Consider the following 23750-nt stretch of genomic DNA (forward strand, 5'->3'; position numbering starts at 1 on the left):
GCATAAATGCAGGGTGATAATATAACCAATCTTGTTCAGCCCTTGTTTAGTTCCAATCCAAAATCCTAAAAAATGCTACAGTAGTCATCACATCGAATGTTTGCGACCCGTGCATGGAGCATTAAATGTAGACGAAAAAAAACTAATTGCACAGTTTGGTGGAAAATTGAGAGACGAACGTTTTGAGCCTAATTAGTCCATATTTAAACACTAATTACCAAATAAAAATGAAAATGCTACGGTAACCCAAAATCCCAAATTCCTGAAACTAAACACGGCGTCAAGCATGTGGGTGGATGGATGGTTGCATCACATTCAATTCAATATTATGCAATTATGCAAACTTGCATCTCTTTTCCTCCACGTGCTTCGCAACGAAGAGTAACATCGCGAGCTGAAGACTAGCACTGGGTTTTTCCCTTTACCAAACTATACATGCAATAACTCGTCCCAACCTCCACCCCCTGGTCGATCGGGTCTACAAATTTGCCACCATGACTGTGCCTTCCCATCGCAACTCATCAAAAGATTACTCCAGTACACGAGAGTGAGAGATGGCAGCACCAGTAGAGACCATGAACCCCAGCACCGAGGTTCTTGAGACTACAGACTACAGTCACCTCAGTGTTCCAGCCAGGGAAGCATGCCGTCGAGCTGATTTCAGTGGATCACAACACAGATCCTACACCACCGATCCCGCACTACTACGGAATAGCACTTCACTGTCGCCTCATCACTATCGGAATTAGGAGAACCGACAGTGTTGACCCATCACTGCTGGTTCTTTGCTCTGAAAACCAAAATTTGATTTCGGGATATGACCGAACCGGCAGTGATGACAACTATCACTGCCGGTTTGTGTTTCTAACTGGCAGTGGCTTTGATGGCCACATATCACTGCCGGTTCAAGTCAAGAGCCGACAGTGATTGGGCTCTATCACTGTCGGTTATATTCATGAATCGACGGTGATAAGCCTACAGCACAAAAAAGCTGCAGCCGTCCTCTTCTTCCTCCTCTCTTGCATTCCGAGAACAGAGGTGTACGTTTGGACCTTTCCTTCCATGGTTACGGCTGCTCTTCACCATGAAGCTAGCGCTTGAATTTTGAAGAATGGCTTGATCTTTTTGATTTAAGGTTAGTAACAAACATCCACTCCTTTGATTTTGTTGCTTAATTAGCTTCATTTTGATGGCTACATTGCTTGATTCCCATTCTAGTTCTTTTTCTATTCTAGAGAGCACTTTTCTAATTGGACATTTATGCAAGGCTTAAATTATGGTAAATCCATCGTCCAAAAGGTTGGTGTCTACGAACATATTTAAATTCTTAGCTAATTATTCCATGGTGGTGAAGATCATCATTGTTAGTATATGATGCTATAATTAGTTCTTAGAAGTAGAGTAGATTCTTTTATAATTTGTTGAGAAAATTAATCTATGTGTCATATAACAACGCATTGTTTGGAGCTACATTGTTGTTCATAATCATGTCTCCAATTTTAGACTTATTTTTAAAATTAGTGTCTCTATTTTTATGTGGCATGGAGTAGAATAATTGTTCTATATTATTGTGCAATAATTTTTTTATGGGGCTGCGTTTTTTAATTTATATGGGCATTGTTTGGAGCTACATTGTTGTTCATGATCATGTCTCCAATTTTAGTCTTTTTAAAAATAAGTTTCTACATTTTTATGTGTCATGGAGTAGAATAGTTGCTCTTTATTATTGTGCAATAATTGTTTTTTTTACTATGATTTTCAATTTACAGGGCCGGGGCTACCAATTTCAATTTTCCAATAATTAGTGTACAATAATGTTTTTCGGAAATGGTACTTTCGAGCTACAATTGTTGTTCATGAAGCTCGATTTCTTATTAATTCTTTGTAATTACTGTCTCAATATTTTTTGTGCAGAGATGGATCGAGAGTGGATGCATCTGTCCCGAACAGACAAGCGGTGGTGACGTCAGCCAGTTGATCACCTATGCTAAAGCCCATGCTGGGAATGAGAACCCTGTCTTCTATCCATGCAAAGATTGCAAGAATCAAAGGAACTTTCGTCAAATTGAGTCTATACGATCGCACTTGATTACCAGGGGGTTCAGGCTAAACTATACGATATAGACTATGCATGGCGAGGTTGGTGTGAGTATTCCGCAGGAAAACGATGACGATGTGGACATGTCTGACGTAGCCATCCACTATGCTAACGAGGAACCTGGTGTCAACACGAAACATATGGCCACAATTAATAATGTGTTTAGGAACATGCTAGCTGACAACACCGAGGATAATAACGATGGCATTTCTCAGTTGCTACGTAATGTAAAGGCCGGATGTCTTAGTGAAAGACAGCTGAGAAAGCTAGAGAAAATGAGACAAGATGGCAAAACACCATTGTATAAGAATTGTCCAATGAGCAAACTGGAAGCCAACATCATGCTGTTAGAGTTCAAATCGACAAACGGATTGAGCGATAAAGGCTTCGATCAGTTGTTAGGTATAATAAGGAAAATGCTCCTAGAAAAACGAGTTACCAGAAAAGACATATTTGGCCAAGCAAATAATTTGCCCCATCGGCCTCGAGGTTGAAAAAATACACGCGTATTCCAATGGTTGCATATTGTACCGTGGAGAAAAATACAAAGACTTGAACAAGTGCCCCAAGTGTAAAGCTCCATGGTACAAGGAAGGGCCGTCAAATGAGGGTACCAAGACCAGAGGAGGTCCTATAAAGGTCGTTTGGTATTTCTCTATAGCTCTCTGGTTGCATAGGTTGTTTGCATGTGCAAAGTCAGCCAAGCTGTTACGCTTGGCATGGCGAAGAGCGTAAGAAAGATACAATGATGAGCCCCTCGCCGATGTGTATGACTGGAGGACTGTCAATACTATGTTCTATAAGGACATTGGTGGAGAGGTAAGGCACCTTTGGTTTGCTTTGAGCACAGATGGGATAAATCCTTTCGACCAGATTAAAAGCAATCATAGCACCTGGCCAGTGACGCTCTATACGTACAACCTTCCACCTTGGGTCTGTATGAAGCGGTCGTACATCCAGATGCCACTACTGATCCAAGGGCCAAGACAACCTGGGAATGACATCGATGTGTTTCTAGAACTAGTGATCGATGAACTAGTGGAGATGTTTGAAAAATGTGTGCTGGAATGTTTGGGACGAGTACAAAAAGGAACATGTCACGATCAAGGGAGTACTTATCGCTACAATCATCGACCTATCAGGTTGAGGTTTGTTGTCTGGAGAGAAGACAAAAGGCTATACTGGATGTGTCGAGTGCTTGGATGACACCGATACAGTAAATCTGCCAAATAACTCAAAGATAGTTTATATGTGACACCATAGGTTCCTACCTAAGGATCACCCTTACCGTAGGAATAGAAAATATTTCAACAGTACTATTGGGAAATTCTTAGCTCCAAAATATCGAGACGGGCATGCAATACTTCGAGAACTCAACAAACTGAAGGTTGTCCTTGGGAAGGGGGACAATCAGTAGCAGCACCTGATGGGAGCATTTGGAAGAAAAAATCGATTTTCTGAAAACTACCTTACTGGCCATTTCTTAGTGTACGCTACTGTCTTGATCCCATGCACATCACTAAAAACGTGTGCGCTAACATGCTTAACACCTAGATGGACAACGGGGGGGGGGCATCGAAGGATTCAGTAGCCACACGTCTGGACATGCAACACTTGGGAATCAGGAAGGAGCTGCATCCCATGGAGCTAGAGAATGGCTAGTTCGAACTTTCGGTTGCGTCATGGACATATCGTTTTCTAATGTTTCTCTTTTTTAATATTGCACGGTGTCCAAAGAAGACATATTGGTGGAACGCAGGTCTCATTCAAGGTTCTCGAAATGGAGAGGAAGTACCTAAAACAGCCGGCGGGAAAACAATGAATGCGGGTTTTATGTAACGTGGGCAATGCTTCGCTACATCGACGGAAAATTGGAAGAAAGCAGATAAGTTGGTGTGTATAATCCTTATTTTATTTATATCTGTTAATAATTCAACAAAATGATTTACTGATTTCTCTTTAGATATCATCTTTTTTCAATGACAGCGCAAGAAATATAACCATGAAAGGCTGTTAGACATGGAGATCATCGCACTGCAATTGGAGCTGGCAAAATTCATCTTAGCCGAGGTATTGAAAAAAAGATGGAGTATTTTTATTGCATAATCCATGAAGTTCAAGGACCAGTTTGGCCCAGAGCGGCTCGCTAGATTATTGTAAGAAATCCGAGAAGCATGCTTCATCTTATCGAATATTTTTTTTTTATTTTGAGGAGATCGAGATCTTGATAAGAACATTTGAACTGTAACCGTAACATTTGTAATGTTTAATATTGATGGACCTGTCGTATACGTAGCGTATATAAAGCGAAACCCGATTCCATGAAAAATATAAATTAAAATAAATTATAAAACAATAAAATACGAACGGGCCATCACTGCCGGTTAGCAACAAACCTGCAGTGATGGCCAAGATGGCACTGCCGGCTTGAGCCATAAACCGGCAGCGTTGTCTTAGCCATCACTGCCGGGTCTTGTCACAAACCGGCAGTGTTGTCGTAACCATCACCGCCGGTTAGCAACAAACCAGCAGTGATGGCCGAGATGACACTGCCGGCTTGAGCCACAAAATGGCAGCGTTGGCTTATCCATCAGTGTCGGGTCTTGTCACAAACTGACAGTGCTGGTTACGACAACACTGCTGGCTAAAAACACAAACCAACAGTGATGTTCGAGGTTACACTGACAGGTGGTCTCATAAACCGACAGTGTTGGTGGAACTGAACTCTGCCAGATTGTGTAAAGGACCGGCAGTGAAGTTAAAGAATACTACCGGTTTGCAGGAACCGACAGTAATAGCTAACCATCGTCACTGCCGGTATGGTTGTGCCGGTTTAAAATCCGACAGTGATGAGATGTTTTAAATCGGCAGTATTGTCCTGATCTAAGGTAGTGTCGGTCTTGCCCAAGGATTCAGGAACATACCCAGTCGCCATGCTCCTGCATGGCTTCTGCCTCCAGAACCATTTCTACGAACAAGTTCTCAAACACATTGCCTCTTTTGGCTTCATCATGGTGGCACCGACAGGTTAATATACTGCCTGACTCTAATTAGTTGATCCCATGTCTGTTGGCTTCTGACATGATCATCTAATAATTCTGTAATTCTATTGGCAGTTCCATATCAGCATCCTCGGCATGGCCAAAGGTGACACTGAGGACACAGCCACAGCAGCCCAAGTGACAGATTGGCTCACCAAGGGACTACCATCCGTCCTGCCCAAAGGCGTCGAGCCCAACCTTTCCAAGCTCGCTTTGGCCGGCCACAGCCGAGGTGGCCACACGGCATTCTCTCTAGCCCTGGGGCATGGCAAGACCAACCTCAAGTTCTCTGCCCTCATCGGTCTCGACCCTGTTGCTGGCCAAGGCAAGTTTCTGCAAATATCACCCAAGATCCTCACCTATGAGCCCTCCTCTTTCGGACATAGCGATGCCGGTACTGGTCATCGGCACCGGGCCGGGAGAGGAGAAGAGGAACATACTGTTCCCTCCCTTGTGCCCCCAAAGATGTGAACCACAAGGAGTTCTACCACGAGTGCAAGCCACCTTGCTACTACTTTGTCACCAAGGACTATGGGCATCTGGACATGCTAGACGATGATGCTCCCAAGTTCATGACCTGCATGTGCAAGGACGGGAAAAACTGCAAGGACATGATGAGGAGGAGCGTTGCAGGGATCATGGTTGCATTCTTGAATGCCGTGCTCAGTGGAGAAGATGGAGATCTTAGTGTCATACTGAAAGATCCTGGGCTCGCACCAACCACGCTGGACCCTGTTGAGCACCGTTTGGCATGAGCAGAATGGATCATAAATCCTGAAGTTAATAAGGAGCCAGCAGTTAGCTGCTTGCCTTTTCATTTGTTTTCATAAAAGAAATCCTAGCTGCTTGTTGTTCAATGGGCTTTCCAGAGTCCAAATAATGATGAAGAAGTGAGTAAAAAATGGAGAGAATTTCATATGTGATTTATTATTTGTCACGTTCATGTTTTTTTTTTGAAAAGCAGAGAACTACATTATAATTTATAAAGGGAAGAGTTAAGGCCTAGGCCAAAAGGTTAAAAAACAATTGTACACACGTTAAGTGTGTGAAAAAACTATAAACAAGGAACAATCATTGCTAAATGCTGGAATAATCATTGCTAAATACTTTGCTCCTGCTATGCAGCAAGATCAGGTTTCTTCTTTGATTTTCGCCACTACTGAGATATGGCGTACGTATTTGGAACACTTGGTAAATCGACGGTAAACAAATATATTGCCGTCTCAATTATGGAGTGACATAAAGGACAAGTTTGTTGGTCTGGCCAAACCCTGACCATCAGGCGATCCGCCATCCATAATCTGTTTTTCACTGCAGGCCAAGCGAAGAACTTGCACTTTGGTGGTGTCGAGTTGCACAAGATGATAACTTCAAAAATTGTTGCAGGAAGCCCTTTGTATTGGGTGTGGTAGGTTGACACCGTCGTATATTCCCCATGATTTGTGAGCTTCCACGTGACAATGTCAGGTCTCACTGATTCAAGACTTTTTGTACCTCGGCTATCGGCGCAAAGCTTATGCAGAACTCAGCCAATTGCAGACCATTGTCAGTCAAGTGGTCCTCAGCAGTGCAAGGGATAATCGCCGTGGCCCGTTCTGCCTTCCCCAAGGCAAACTAGACTCAGGGAGTCTCTATCGCCTGCTGCAGTCCAAGGACGCGCCTCCTCACCCTGCTGCCAAATTCATCTAGGAAACCCGTGCACCCCCACAGGTGCAGTTCTTCATTTGGCTAATGGTTCATGGCAGAGTTCAGTGCCGAACAAATCTATTCCGCAAGACGATTTTGATTCACCTATATGCGAAGTCTGTAGGCTCTCACATGAAACAGGTGAGAACATTGCCTTCCAATGCCCCTTTGCGGAAGTGTTCTGGGAAAAGCTGGGGATTCAGTCATGCATATTTGATCTAAGCTGTCCGGATCACTTCCCCAAGAAACACTTCACAACTTTGCTACTGGCATCTATGGAAATGTCGGAAATTCAGTTGTGTTCAGAGAAGAGTTCTACACACACCGACAGGTCTTCCTGCTAATGCACAACGATGCAAAGCTTTGGAGATCTCGATTACCAAAGAAGGATAGGGAGGTAGCTGATGTTTGGTGCCAACTCTTGTTACCTTTATGTAATCAGTAAACTGTAAATGATGACGATGTAGCTCTTCAAACAGATGGGCTCCTCCACCCCCCACCCCCAAAAAAAAAACAGTTGGACGTATTCTATCAGTTGTTGGCCTGGTGTTATGGTTATGGCTCCTATGTTGAGACTTGCGATCATGAATTCTAGCATCGTTGTTCAGTGCATCTTTAATAGTACGTGACTTCCTTTTTGAAATTGAGAAGATGCTTGGGGCTAAATTATTTGGAGCTCTTCACCTTGCTACCATGTTGAAGTCCAGAAAAGGGCTTTTTCCGCCGTCTCCATTCATGTGGTTACATGGGAAATAATTTATTCTCTACATCCTAGCACTCTGCTAAGTGATAAGGCAGACATTAACACCAAAATCTATCGCAAGATGCTGATGCTTCCTCCTCCGTAGTTCTTGTAGAGAAGCAATACGGCATTTTCTATGCCTTCCCTGAGTAAGCACACAGTTCATCATCAGCCCTTGTGCCAAGTAAGGCATCCAAATTGTTATGTGCCCTACAATTGATCGAACTTTTTTTCCTCTCGAAGTTTCAGGTTGCAAACAAATTACAAAATATGCCAGATTGCACGTTTAAGGATGCCTAATCTACAGGGTGCAAAAAAGAGAAGCATCTGAACTTGGGTTAGATGTACTAGTCCATAGATGTTTGGTGTATAATTAACAGTAATGGTCACAAGAGAGAAACTGGAGAGGTCAGTTTCATCTTCATACCGAGCTGACGAGGTCGGCGGGCGAGAAACGAGGCAGGGATGCCGCGGCGGCAGCCGCCACCACCATCGCCAAGCAAGTCTCTCTTGTTCTTGGACCGTTCGCCATTCGTGGGGCACCTAACACTACCTCTGATCTGGATATCATTGTCGGTTCAAAAAAACCCTTCACTGCCGGATTTTGAACCGACAGTGGCATACCGGCAATGATGGGGGTTGACATCACTGTCGATTCTTAAAAACCGACACCGATCTACAGACAACAGTATCGGTTCCTAGCTCCACCCGACAGTGTCTAGTTGAACAACACTGCCGGTTTGTAGTCCCAACCGATAGTGATGGTTGCTTCACGAGTGTCGGTTCATGGCTCAAGCCGGCAGTGTTGAGCAAGCCAACACTGTCGGTTCATGGCTCAAGCCGGCAGTGTTGAGCAAGGCAACATTGTCGATTTGTTAATAACCGACAGTGATGGCTTACGACAACACTGTCGGTTCGTTGCTAACCAGGCAGTGATGGCCCATTCGCATTTTATTGTTTTATAATTAATCTGCTACGTAGACAACATGTCTATCAATATTAAACATTACAAATGTTACGGTTACAGTTCAAATATTCTTATAAATTAAAATATAAATTCCACGATTCCACGAAAAAATATAAATTTATAATATTGATTTTAATTTATATTTTTTCGTTGCTAACCGGCAGTAATGGTTTTTTCTTCGAGTCCCACACCTCGATCAGATTTTTGACAAGATTGACACAAATGAAGACGAAATGGTTGCTACAATCACATAATCCTAATTATCGAATAATCTTAACGAGAAAAGAAGCATAAAATTAAAAATCGAGAACACATACTCGTAATTGTAGGCTAGAAGTATGTGGGTTTTCTTCTTCATCATGAATTCGTCGAAAACAGCAATCAATCTCTGTTTCAGGTCTTCCACGTCACATCCATGAAGGCCTAGACATGTCCTCTCATTGACTCGTAAGGGAATCCAAGCAGCCTATGTAATCCCATTTGCTTTTTAGAATGCAAAATTTTGCTATACACCTACATAAAATTATGGGAAGTGCTCAAAAGTTAACAATTTATGTCTTGAGAGAGTAGTTAATTGTAATATCATGCGTGTAGGGTACTTATATAGTCCACAGCGTCAACATTTGAACATCGAGAGAGCGTTTCTGGTATAGCTGGAACAAGCACTCCCACTCGACATCGAACTTCTCTTCTTCAGGATAATGGAAAACATGTGGCAAACAGATAATAACCTCAAAATCAAAGTCGTTCGTCTCTATTGCTTGAGCCATATAATATTCATGTAACTGGCGCATATATGTTGTCAGATTTTTATACTCATGATCGGGAACCAAAAGATTACCCCTTTCATACTTCATTGCCGGTATTCCCATCCCTTGTACATCATAATAGATGTTCGCGGCCTCTTCCATGGTTAATCCTAGGTTGTCTTCGACATACTTCTGTATGTTCCTCAAATCTTTATTGTGTATTTCTTCGTCTCTTGTTGTAGCGTATTTATTCTATGTTTGCCTTTCGAATTCGAACTTCAACAAAAACAAAGGCAGTGAGGCACAGAGATTGAAGAAACTAACACAATCTTCCTTCGAGATGTGTGCTATAAATTTTTCTTTCATCAAGGTGGTAACCCTACCACTGAACGGCCTTTTCTTTTCTGTTGGTCCACTTTGGGAGCATTAGCGACCGAAATCCAAGGACCTTTTCTACGACTGCGAGGATGTCCTTGATCTTGTTTTGGGCTGAGGTGGAGGAGGAGGAGGAGGAGGAGGAGAATTCTATTTTCCCAGACGCTGATGAAGATGGAGGAGGAGGAGTCTCTTTTCTCGGGGCTGATGAAGATGGAGTCGGACGAGGAGGAATAGAAGGAGACATTTGTCTTCTCAGGGGTGATGGCTCCGGATGATGAGGGGAGTGATCTCTATTGGGAGATGATGAGTGATCATCGCGGGTGGGCAAAGACTCGTAGTCGTCCTCATCATCAGAGGACAATTGATGGTCAAGCTTAATGAAGCGCTTGCGCCAGGCCGCTTGAGAGCCCTTGTTTTGACCAAGTTTTGGCCTGTCTTCCGCTATGGGGTACTCAATGGGTATCTTGTTATATTTCTTATCAAGTATTCTGTCAATGGTGACGCAAGCGTACCCCTATGGAATTGGGCGGCCATTAAGTGTCCCATGTGCCAGTAATGTGCCAGTGTGCATTCCTACCAATAGGAATCTTTGACACGCCTCGCTTGGATCTTAGCCTTCCTACCACCCGAACCCTCTAGCTCCTCGGCCGGCGGAGGCTCCTGCTAGAGACACCAAGTAAGCTATGACCCTCTCAATTGATTAGCGTGTGTGGCTACATAAGTCACATGATACCAAAGTTACCTAGCCATCTTGGTCATTTTGACCCAGATCGAGCAGGCCGGACAGGGTCCATGGCTGCTCGTTCTCACCATCCTGATTGACACCATCACCATTTGTTGGATCATGCGGCTCTCCCGTCCTAGCAATATCAGTCGCTTCTTGTTGCCGATTTATTCTTCGGCGATGGGGTAATAGGCAACGATGAGTCATGGCTGTGACACGATCGTGGTTAGTTTTGGCTACGGACAACTACTAATAGCATATATATATATATATATATATATATATATATATATATATATATATATATATATATATATATATATGTTTAAAGCAAAGTCTAATAATAAGTTCACATACAACAAAGTTAAATAATTGCATATGTTCACCTAGAACAAATTCATTGTTTGATTGACCACATACAACAAAGTCCACCTACTGTTCTATGAAACTAAGCCTACATCAACTTCCAAATAAGAAAAGCAATGACCATAGCCATAAATAAAAGCATGACATCTTTCCAAGACCAAGGAGCAATTCTCCTAATCTTCACATCTCCGGCGGGTGGCTTCTCTTCAATCTCCAGTGCCAGCGGATGGCCATGGTTTGTATTCATTGAACCATAATGGCCGGTTGCCCATGGTTTGCAAGGTAGGCCAGGATGACTATAGTAGGCCCTCAAAGCTTTAGCTTCTGTGTTGTATTTTTTGTGCAAATTATAAGGGTAGCGATTGACTTGAGCATAGCAATCTTCCTAGGTTCGATAAATCCCAGGCACGTGACCAACATGCACTACATACCATGCCATGGTTGCCTATACATTTAAGTAAGGGGCTATTGTGTTTATACCCTTACTTTGAACCACAATTGTGATTTTATCCCTCGCTTTTCGCCATGTTGCATTTTTACCCTCGCTTTGTAAAAACGAACACTCAGTCTATCCCCTACTCTGTTAACAGCAGCTAACGGGGTTAAATGGGCTTGCCAAGGACAACTTTGCCCTTGCAAAAATACCCTTACTTTTCTGAAGTTCATTGTGATTTTACCCCTGTTTTCTTAAAAAATGACAGCATCATTGTACAACTTGTTACATATAATTGCACATAATAGGCAAATATATATGGGGCCCAATATATATAATATCACATCACAAGTATGTGTAGCAAAAGCGCAGCAACCATCATCCAACATAAACATCCATCATCCAACATACACAACCAACAATCCATCATCAACATACAAGTCCAACAAAAGCAACAGCTAATAGTGAGATATTACATGTTTATTGTCATAATCACACAATTCCTAACAATGCAGCCAACCTCCCTCCTCTTCCTCTTCCTCTTCCTTGTGTTCTAGCCCCTTCTGCTCCTTCAGTTCCAGGTGCTTCACTTGCACTTACAGCACTTGCAGCACTTGCACTTCCTCTACAGCCTTCTCAATTCCTTTGCCTGCATCTATACTAATAACCAAGCCTGGAGGAGTACTAATAGCCTTCTTCAAGTTATTCACAAACCAAGTCCAACTTTCCTTAGACTCAGTCTCAATCACACCATAAGCTACTGGAAATAGGTTGTTTTGACCATCCACTACAACAGCTGCTGCTAGCTAACCCCTACCCCTTCCAGTCAAGTGTGTGGCATCCATGGCAATGTAAGGCCTACATCCTTGCAAGAACACATCAATGCATCAGGATTAAACTCAGGATCAGAGCAATCATCACAAGAATCAGAAGATGCAGCCAAGTCACTATCATAGCTGCTATCACTTGCTGCCACAAGTGAATCAGTGTCAGAATGTATGCCCTCCTCAACTCCTACACCCTCCCCATCATCATCACCTTTTTCTTTGGATTTGGTGTCTCTCTTTTTCTTGATGGCTCTCTTTTTTTTGGTGGCTCTCTCTTTCTCCTTTGTGGATGTGGGTCTCTTAGTGCTTGTCTCATTGGTGGGCACTCTATTCCTCACAGAAGGGTGGCACCTATGTTTTGTTGGTGAAAACTGCAAAGGACCCTCAAAGTCATTAATTTGGGCATTAATGTGCACCAATCCCTTGTCTTTATTGAGATCAAACCACTCAAGCAACTGCTCATTAGTTTTAATCTCAATACCCTCGAATGGACGCCATAGAGTTATATACTATTTTGAACCCCACAGGTAATGCTCAGCTATGAAATTAACTAGTTGCAGAACATTGAAGTTATGCATGTCAATAACTTGAGTAGGTAAGATTCTACCCTATCGCCATGTTTTTGGTCCCCCATCAGGCAAACTGAAAAATGACAGAACCCTAACTACCAGATTCAAATTCATGTGATTTTGCCTACAAATCAGAGCAATTGAAACCAAATTAGCGCAATTGCCTGAAGAATGAGATTAATTCGATCCACAATTGGCCAATACACATTCACAGAGGAGGAAAATTTGTACCTAGACACCAACTCCATGGCTCTGGACATGCCATCCTCTGGCTCCATGGCCGTCGGCCGACCTGCAGCGCCCTTGCTGAGTGCCCTTGTCGTGCTGCGTAGCCAAACCCTAGGCGGCTACCCAAGGAAACCCTATGCAACGCCCAGGCTAGCAGGCCCAGCCGCGTGTCGCCCAACCACCCCTCCACGTCACATGGCTGCCCCACCGGCTACGCCGCCCAAACGCCCCTCTTGGCCGCTCCTCTGTCGCCCAATAGGTGCGTGGCCGCCCTGCCGCCCGCGCTGCCTGAGCGTGCGAGCCACGCCACCCAGCACTCGCCTAGCCACGCCGTGAGGGCCCCTCCACGCCGCCCAGCCGCGGCGCCAGCCGCGCTGACCAGCCATCGGAGCCACGTCATTCAGCCACCGGAGCCGCGCCTGCCGACCGCCCGAGCGCTGCGCCCGCGATAGAAGGCCGAGACCGCATCGAGATGGATAGGAGAGTCACGGGTGAGTGGAAGGTTATTTTTGTCCTAGATACTTCTAAGCCTGTCTTTTCCTTTTTAAATTTTTTTTACATAAACATCTAACAGAGTTATAAAGAGGGGTAGACTGAGTGTTCGTTTTTACAAAGCGAGGGTAAAAATGCAACATGGCAAAAAGCGAGGGTAAAATCACAATTGGGGTTCAAAGTAAGGGTAGAAACGCAATAGCCCCTTTAAGTAAATTAAGTTGTCATTCAAACATGATGTATTCTTATAAAATTTAATATATTTATGAATAACACACAACCATTGCATAGATAGGAGTGTTTGGAAAACAGCTATTCATGTGCCTCAGTAATAGTTACTACAACTTATGATTATATCATCATTGCACATGACCATAGCCTCAGTCCAATTAATATATTAAGTCATCATAACCTTAGTCTAAGTGCATTGAACCCTCTACAATGCATACAAGATAAAGAAAAGTTGTTAGATGTAGGAAAGATATAAAGAATATTTTTTTATTCGTTAAAACCTAAATGATGATTTAGAGAGCCAGTTTAAGACTTTTGGATATACTCCTAGAGATGTCTCAGAGTCTTCAGTCTCACTGTAAATCCCCCAACCATCAACGCGAGGTTCTTTCACAAGTATCAGTGCAGGTAAGCATCTTTCCAAATTCCAATCTTCTTTGATAATGATTGTTTCTTCATGCCTGATACTGATCGAACAACCCTCGTTTGAATGTAGTTAGCCTCAGTCCAATTAACTTTTCTTTATCTTGGCTTTAGCACAAGCTTGAAACTTGAAGTGACTCATAATCAGCTCTAGGAATGAGATTTGTGAAAGGATTTGCATTGAACTTGTCACTCGAATGCATGCCGTGGATCAGAGCTTTCACTGCACAAGCAGCTAGAGAACTATGAAGTCCGATCTACTCGGCTTTATTTCATTCTCATTGATTTCCAGATTAAATGGACAGTGCTAAGAAGTAAGAAGACCCAAATCTTTTAGAAATTGGTTGTAGTTGTACTTGTACCTATCTGGTCCATGCTAAGATGTGCATATATTAGTTTTATAGGTCTAAAATATATATACTCCATCCTCACATCCAAAAACATTGAGCATCGGTGGCACTACAGACTAGACATTCATGATTAAACTGTATGCTAGCATTGCAATAAAGTAGCAGTAACATAAATTATGGCAAGTAAATTATCATATCAAACAATAAGTTATAGTACTTGGTAAATGAAAAGCCTCTACTGATTCAAGTAAGCAGCTGTGGGACATTTCATCAGACACGTAGCGGGCAGTGAGCCGCGCACTCACCGTGGGGATGGGAAAAGCAGTTGTCCGCACGCTCCTGAAGGCCTCGGCGGTGCTACGGACGGCGCGGTGCTCCGGCTTGGGGCGGTGGACGGCATGGGGCGGTGCTCCGGCGTGGGGTGGTGGACGGCCTGGGGCAGTGCTCCGGCGTGGTGGGGGGAGCGGTTGGCGCGGGGTTGAAATGAATTTGGATAATTTCAACCTGCGCCATTTTTATACCAGTAGCTCATCACTGTCGGTTCTGCTTGTAAACCGATAGTGAAGGGGTACATCACTGTTGGGTCATTCCCCAAACCGGTAGTGATGTGGTATAGCAGTTAGGTGTTAAGTACGATAATTTTTTGTTTTCTTTTGAACTCCTCCTATTGGCGCAACGGTTAAGACCCCTCAACTTAGCCCCCGAGACCCGTGTTCGAGTCTCAGGCAGCCCAATTTTTTTGTTCTATTTTATAATTTTTTAAGCGGCCTAAAGGTCAAAAGGAAAAAGTAAATAACCCTTGACACATATCATATACTAGCGCAGCGGTGAAGTCTCTGAACTCTGCAGCCCGAGACCCACGCTCGAACCCGAGGGCTGGCGCATAAATTTTTAATTTCTTATATATCACTGTCGGTTTTCAAAATAAAACGACTAGTGATAAACAGTATAAATGTCGATTTATTCTCATCAATGCCAGTTTTTTTAAACCGACATGTGATTTTTATATATATTAAAAAAATATTTTATATACTGAATAAATAGAAGCATATGTATTCCAATGTCGAAATGGCTTGACATTTTTTAGTCAAGCTTGTACACCCAAATTAAGACCCCACATAGGATCTTAGGTTTTTCTGATCAGTTTTTTATTTATTATATTTTTCTGTGTGCTGAATGAGACGAAACAGGGTGAATTTCATCTTGGACCCAATAGATTTTTTCTTCCACCTCCACAAAATTCTTATCCCTAGGGCACATTAGAGCCTGTGTAAAAGTTTGGCACCATTCTGGATCTTTTCGTGGGTAGACTCAGTTCAACCTATAATTAAACGATGTCGTCGCACGAAAATTCAATTAAACTTCAGAAAGTAGCAAACCATCTCTGGAAAATCCCAAACTAGGTGTTTCTTTCACACATGGCACGTGGAAGCCTAAGGAAAAGTTTGAGATGAATACGACACCGGAATGTATATTTCTAGTTGCCCAACAAATATTACACGAATTACATGCATGATAATAATTAAACACAGAAAGCCATACAAATTAAAATTAGAACCCAATTAAACTACGACCTTAAGAACAACCTAAAAACATTAATTACTATGGGAATCACTACCGGGTTCGATCGGACCACGCACACTAACATGCCTCTAGTAGCCATATATGGTAATTGATGTCACGGATTATGTATTCGCTTGTATCGATAAAGTCCAATGCCCGTATGAGTGCACTCTCTCATGCCTCACAATATCGAAAGAATAGTCGGCCATAGATGTAACCTACTAAACGACCACTGCCCATGTTAGTAATCCTTATGCAGTACTAGCGTCCTTCTATAGTGAGCTGGCCGAGGTTACCATTGCAGAAGTCCCAATCGTATCCGAGTTGCTCCGTAGCTTGGTCTAGAACGGCCCACAAGCCACATGCAGCATAGGTAAGGTCCTGGAGCGCAATCTGCATGTGGAGAAAAAGGAAAAAAAATTAGAGAATATTATTACAATAATAAACAACAAATAACCATGACTCAAGTATAAGTGACCATTTTACCACATCCACACGGTTGTAGCTCGTAAACCATTCGCTTACATACAGGGACGGGGATATCACCAGCATTCAAAGCAAGTGCCTTGAAGTATGAGAAATCAGGCACATCATAGCAAACACACCGAAGTGCCTCTAAACAGATGCGCACGGCACTGAATTGGGCGCTTATCACGTCCGGGCTTCTGTCTTCCTGTCTCGTGGATATGGTTTCGATGATTTGCACCCCTCAAAGGGATGGAAAAACTGAGTTCACACGTCCATAGCCGACCACTTGCATTAGATATCGTGTTCTCGATGATGTCCGAGATAAAGAACCATCTAAGTGCTGTTCACAGCCAATCTATTGGAGATATAGTCTGCGACATATATGTATGCAACAGTGATATTAAACTAATTACACTTATTTGTCAGCATCAGAAAAACAAAAGATGTTGAAAAATATTTCATACAATAGCTGGAATAGGGAACCGTGGAATGACCATATTAGGAGCTGAATGGCTCATCGCCAGGGTGGAAACCTGGTTCTTGTGGTGGGGGAGGTCCGTTGTTCATACCACCTGATCGATAAAATGCCAAAAAATATGAACATAAAATATATGCACAAAAATTCTTCCAAGTAAAATGTGATAATATAATTAAATATAGATCGAATACAAGAAATACGAATATATATAAATGTAGAATGAAAAGAAACATGAATTTAAATATAGATCAAATGAATATAGATAGAATATTGGAGAAGACAACATATCAATACCATTGAAAAATGCAGGAGCCATGACCAAATCACGTAGAGAGAGTGGATTTCTTGAGAAGTGAGAGTGAAACATGAGAAATGAGACTGTGAGAGTTCAGTGGGTGGGTGGGATCGATGTATGTGGTCGGCGGTTTGTTTTATATAGCAGGGCATGGACATCACTACCGGTTTTTAAGTAGAACCGACTAGTGAAGGTGCATATATGTAAAGGATATATTTATTTAGATAGTACAGTAGGAAAGTTTTAACAACAATGATATATTTATTTAGATAGTAATAAAATACATCAAAAAATAACAAAAATATTAGAAATAAATTACATATACAATAACAAAGACCTTACACTAAAATTCCATATATGATAACAAAGACCTATTTGCGTACAGGTCAACACATTATAATGTAACCACCTTAGTAGCATTCTTCTAGCACCAACTAGGGGCAAACAGCAGCATCGAGGTGGTCTACGAGCTATACCAGTTGAAGATGACAAGGTGGCATCGATGAATCCACCTTGTCTGTACATGACCTTTTTCTAGATGCGCACCGCAACGGATGGCTCTGTGAACCTCGTGGCATCTCCAATCTTCGACGTTGCTCTATCTTCAGTAGCATTCTTCTAGTACCTCTTATGTGCACCATTTTGGTGGACTACGACGCATAACGATATATGTGGTTTGTTGTGAGAGAAAAACATTATATCATGGCTGATAAGGCCTAGCTGAAACCAAAATGCATGGAGAGGCTAACTCCTGGCCGAGGGCCATTTTATAGGGGCTAGCAGTCGTGGTACATTTTTTATTTCTGAACTAAAGTTGTCAAGGTAGGTGGGAGCAGTGTTCCAACTGTTGTGGTCAGTGGGAGCACTGTTGGCATGTGAGGAGCATCTACACATCACTATCGGTTTTAGTTTAAAAACTAACAGTGAATAGAGTTATCACTATAGGTTTTTAACTCTAAACCGATAGTGTAGAGGAATTATCACTACCGGGTGAATCATCAAACCGGTAGTGATGTGGGTGTAGCATTAAAGGGTTAAGTAGGATAACTTTTCCAATTATTTCGAATACCACCCACTGGCTCAATGGTTAAGACTCCGTAGCTTAGCCCTCAAGACTCGTGTTCGAGTCCCAGGCGGCCCAAATTTTTTGTTTCAATTTTATAAATTATTAAATGACTTTGGGAAATTGCTCATCACTGTCGGTTGTAATTCTAAACCAACAGTGATGAGGAACCATCACAGTTGGGCCATTCTTCAAACCAGCAGTGATGTGGCTAGTACCAGTTAGGGGTTAAGTAGTATAACTTTTCCCTTCCTTTCGAATTCCTCCGACTGCCTCAATGGTTAAGACTCCGCAACTTAGCCCTCGAGACCCATGTTCGAGTCCCAAGGCGGCCCAAATTTTAATTTTTTGTGTCAATTTTATAATATATATGTCTAGACTTCCGATAGAAGGATATTGGGGTGGTCATTCTCTTCCGAGCTACTACTAGTAGTGAGGGATCCATAGCTCCTCAGTGCCGGGCTGGGCTCCTTCGAGTATTGCGAGCAGGGACTACAAACTGGTTGGGGACCAGTGGCGCCGAGGAGTTGTGGATCCCTCACTACTAGTAGTAGCTCAGAAGAGAATAGGCCACCCCAATGTCCTTCTATTAGAAGTCTAGACATATATATTTATATTTATATTTAGCTGGTGTTTAAATTCAGAGAGTAAAGTTTAGAAATGATACGTCGGCATATTTGCTGAGTTGGTAGAGTATTAACGAGGAGGAGAGAGGAGATGAGAGTTTCATCAGGATTCAAACATCCTTCACGGTTATGTGCATAATGATTACATAGTTAACAATAATCTAAGTATCTTTAGGTGCATCAACAATGAGGGCCTCATTGTGATCAAGCCGTATGTAAGCAGATTCATCACCCTCTTGAATGATAGGTAGGGGTACGTTTGCCCCGAATGGAGGCATTTCCTGATAGCCCCTGTAGTCTTCATCGTTCATCACTCTATCGACACCGACAATCTTCCTTTTCCCTTCTAGGACTACTTTTAGCCTTCCTTTTGTACTTGTTGTCCCTTGCATAGAAGACTTGCATAACATCTCTTGCAAGGACGAAGGGGCCGTCTCTGTATGTGGTCTTAGTGAGATCAACGGTAGTGAACCCTTCGCTGTCAGTGTTGATTTCCTCGAGCCTAGACCCACTGACAGCGAAAAAGAGCTGCCTTCAATGGACCATAGGCTAGCTCCCATATCTCCTCTATGAAACCATAGTATGTCGCCTGCACGTTGCCAGTTTTCGTCGTGAGCATCAAAACGAACACCACAATTTTGGTATGTGCTCTTTCCATCTTACTTTTTTGTGTAAAATGTGAATCCATTGATCTCATACCCTTGGTACTTAAGATATGTACTTGAAGGTCCCTTGGCTAAGGCATCCAGTTGATTACCCAACTTTATTCCAAGCAAGCGACATCAGCAACCAGTTGACAAATTCCTCCTTATGTTTTTTATCCAACCAAGACTGTGACCTTCTCAGGATATAGAGTTTGCAGCAATTGCCTATGCTCATCAATGTATGGCATCACACCCTCAGCTTGCTGGAGAACAAGCAAACTATGCTTGTCTAAAAGAAACATGGTCATCTACTGTAACAGATTTCTCCCCAATCGTTCCTTTACCACGTAGTCTTCCCTCATGATGAGATTCTAGAACTCCGACCATTTTGATGTCTAGATAATATGTGCAGAACTCAATGGCCTCCTCCGTTGACCATCCTTCAACCATGCCCCCTTTTGGCCTGAATCTGTTCCTAACATACCTCCTGAAAACTTTCATCAATCTTTCGAAAAGGGAACATCTGATGCAGATACATTGGGCCAAGGGCTCTAATTTGGTCAACAAGATGAATGAGCAGATGCAATGAGATATCAAAGTAAGTCGGCGGGAAATGTATCTCAAGCCTAACGAGAGCTTTGGCTATGTCCCGCTGCAGCTGCTCTAGCTATGGACACATCAATGACCTTTTTTGAGATCGCATTGAAGAACGAGCAAAGCTTTTTGATTGGGGCGCGGACCTTTGGGGGGAGGATACCACGTAGGGCAACAGGGAGCAGCTGAGTCATAATGACATGACAGTCATGGGCCTTCATAGGGCCATAGTTGAACTTGAGTTCTCTCATGTTCACTAGCCTCTTCGGGTTCGTACAGTTGCCTGTCGGGACTTTGAGTTCATTGAAGAAAGAAATAAGCGCACTGCTTTTCTTCCTTCTTCAATGTCCATGACGCAACCTGGAAGTTTGAACTGGCCATTCTCAAGCTCCACGGGATGCAGCTCCTTCCTGATTCCCAAGTGTTGCATGTCTAGGCGTGTGGCTAGTGAATCCTTCGATGTCCCCCCGGTGTCCATCAAGGTGTTAAGAGTGTTAGCGCATATGTTTTTAGTGATGTGCATGGGATCAAGACAGTGGTGTACACTCAGAAATGGCCAGTAAGGTAGTTTCCTAGAATACAGATTTTTTCTTCCAAATGCTCCCATCAGGCGCTGCTACTGCATTGTCCCCGTTCCCAAGGACACCCTCCAGTTTGTTGAGGTCTCGAAGTATCGAAGGCCCGTCTCGATATTTTGGAGCTAAGCGTTTCTTCAATAGTACCGTTGAAATCTTTTATGTTCCTATGGTAAGGGTGATCCTTAGGTAGGAACCTACGGTGTCCCATATAAACTATCTTTGAGTTATTTGGTAGATTTACCATATAGGTGTTGTCCAAGCACTCGACACATCCAGTATAGCCTTTTGTCTTCTCTCCGGACAACGAACCTCGACCTGGCAAGGTCGATGATTGTAGCGATAAGTACTCCCTTGATCAGTGACATATTCCTTTTTGTACTCATCCCAAACATCCAGCACACCCTTTTCAAACATCTCCACTAGTTCATCGATCACTAGTTCTAGAAACACATCGATGTCATTCTCAGGTTGTCTTGACCCTTGGATTAGTAGTGGCATCTGGATGTACGACCGCTTCATACAGACCCAAGGTGGAAGGTTGTATATACAGAGCGTCACTAGTCCAGGTGCTATGATTGCTTCTAACCTGGTCGAAAGGATTCATCCCATCTGTGCTCAAAGCAAACCAAAGGTGTCTTACCTCTCCACCGATGTCCTTATAGAACATAGTATTGATAGTCCTCCAGTCATGCCCATCGGCGGGGTGCCTCATTATTGTATCTTTCTTACGCTCTTCGTCATGCCAGTGCAACAGCTTGGCTGACTTTGCACATGCAAACAGCCTATGCACCCTGGAGAGCTATAGGGAAATACCAAACGACCTTTATGGAACCTCCTCTAGTCTTGGTACCCTCATATGACGGCCCTTCCTTGTACCGTGGAGCTTCACACTTGGGCCACTTGTCCAAGTCTTTGTATTTTTCTCCACGGTACAATATGCAATCATTGGAACACGCGTGGATTTTTTCAACCTCGAGGTCGATGGGGCAGATCATTTGATTGGCCAAGTATGTCTTTTCTGGCAACTCATGTTTTTTTCTAGGAGCATTTTCCTTATTATACCTAACAACTGATCGAAGCCTTTATCGTTCAATCCGTTTGTCGATTTGAACTCTAACAGCATGATGTCGACTTCCAGTTTGCTCATTGGACAATCCCTATACAATGGTGTTTTGCCATCTTGTCTCATTTTCTCTAGCTTTCTCAGCTGTCTTTCACTAAGACATCCGGTCTCTACATTACGTAGCAGCTGAGAAATGCCATCGTTATCCTCGGTGTCGTCAGCTAGCGTGTTCCTAAACACATTATTAACTGTGGTCATAGGTTCCGTATTGACATCGGGTTCCTCGTCAGCATCGTGGATGGCTACGTCAAGCATGTCCATGTCATCATCGTTTTCCTGCAGAACATTCACACCAACCTCGCTATGCATAGTCCATATCGTATAGTTTGGCATGAACCCCCTGGTAATCAAGTGCGATCATATAGACTCAATTTGACGAAAGTTCCTATAATTTTTGCAATCTTTGCATGGGCAGAAGACAGGGTTCCCATTCCCAGCATGGGCTTTGACATCGGTGATAAACTAGGCTGACGCCATGCATGTACCGCTTGTCCGTTCGGGACAGATGCATCCACTCTCGATCTATCTCTGCACAAAAAAAATACTGAGACAGTAATTACAAAGAATTAATAAGAAATCGAGCTTCATGAACAACAATTGTAGCTCGAAAGTATCATTTTTGGAAAATATTATTGTACACTAATTATTGGAAAATTGAAATTGGTAGCCCCGGCCCTTGTAAATTGAAAATCATAGTAAAAACAATTATTGCGCAATAATGAAGAACATCTATTCTACTCTACTTCTAAGAACTAATTATAGCATCACATACTAACAATGATGATCTTGACCACCATGGAATAATTAGCTAGGAATTTAAATGTGTTCATAGACACCAACCGTTTGGATGATGAATTCATCATAATTTGAGCCTTGCACAAATAGTCCAATTGAAAAAGTGCTCTCTAGAATGAAGAAAGAACTAAAATGAGAATCAAGCAATGTAGCCATCAATACGAAGCTAATTAAGCAACAAAATCAAAGGAGTGGATGTTTGTTACTAACCTTAAAGAAAAAGATCAAGCCATTCTTCAAAATCCAAGCACTAGCTTCATGGTGAAGAGCAGCTGCAACAATGGAGGAAATGATACAAACGCGCGCCTCAGTTCTCGAGATGAAAGAGAGGAGGAAGGAGAGGACGGCTTGCAGCCTTTTTGTGTTGTAGGCTTATCACCGTCGGTTCTTGGCTAGAACCGATAGTGATAGAGCCCAATCACTGTCGGCTCTTGGCTTAAACCGGCAGTGATCAGTGGCCACCAAAACATTAGTCGGTTCAAGCCACAAATCGGTAGTGATGTGGTCCTTCACTGTCAGTTTTAGCCCAGCCTCAATCATTTTTTCATTTTCAAGCTCATAACCGGTAGTGAAGGTGCATGACTGTCGGTTCTCACAAATCCGATAGTAATGATACCGACAGTGATGTGCAAATCTGACGTACTGTAACAAATCAGGTGTGACGAGACGACCGCGGTGAGCTATATGTTGGGCCAGGCCCGCGGGCCTGACTTGTGGAAAGAAGTGTGTCGTCATCCCAAGGTTGGGTTGGTGCCGTTCACCGATGAACAGAAACCCGGCTGCTGAAGAATGTCCGTTGATCACGACTGGATTGACTGACTGATATGGAATTTGCTTCTGACAACTGACAACACCAGCAGCCAACAGCTTGCTGAAACGCGGTGGGCTAAGAGGCAAATTAAGGTCACCTTGTTGAGCATGAAAAACCTTGAAAACAAGTTGGTTATTATCCGTTGAACATGCGCAGGGAACATTGAACGAGGACAGACCTTATGGTTGCACTCTTAGAACACATCTTAACTCATGAATGACCCTTGGACCTTGCTGTTCTGTGGCCCAAGGACGAGCCGACAAGTCTTGAAACACACTTCCTCCCATTTCTTTTTTTTCTTTTTTATTAGATACGTTGTTCTCGTATTCATTCCCAAGATTTACAAAAAAATATGCTATTACACATTTAGTGCTTGCCGCTAGATTCATATTTAAAAGTAGTTTCATA

General features: G+C 42.9%; 1 pseudogene; it reads left to right on the forward strand.

Moving 5' to 3' along the window:
• The first annotated feature begins 554 nt into the window (after window positions 1–554).
• Window positions 555–5894, forward strand: LOC136545864 (chlorophyllase-2-like; annotated as a pseudogene).
• Window positions 5895–23750: the final 17856 nt, after the last annotated feature.

Source organism: Miscanthus floridulus, chromosome 3 (genome assembly GCF_019320115.1).
Source record: "Miscanthus floridulus cultivar M001 chromosome 3, ASM1932011v1, whole genome shotgun sequence".
Lineage (NCBI taxonomy): Eukaryota > Viridiplantae > Streptophyta > Magnoliopsida > Poales > Poaceae > Miscanthus > Miscanthus floridulus.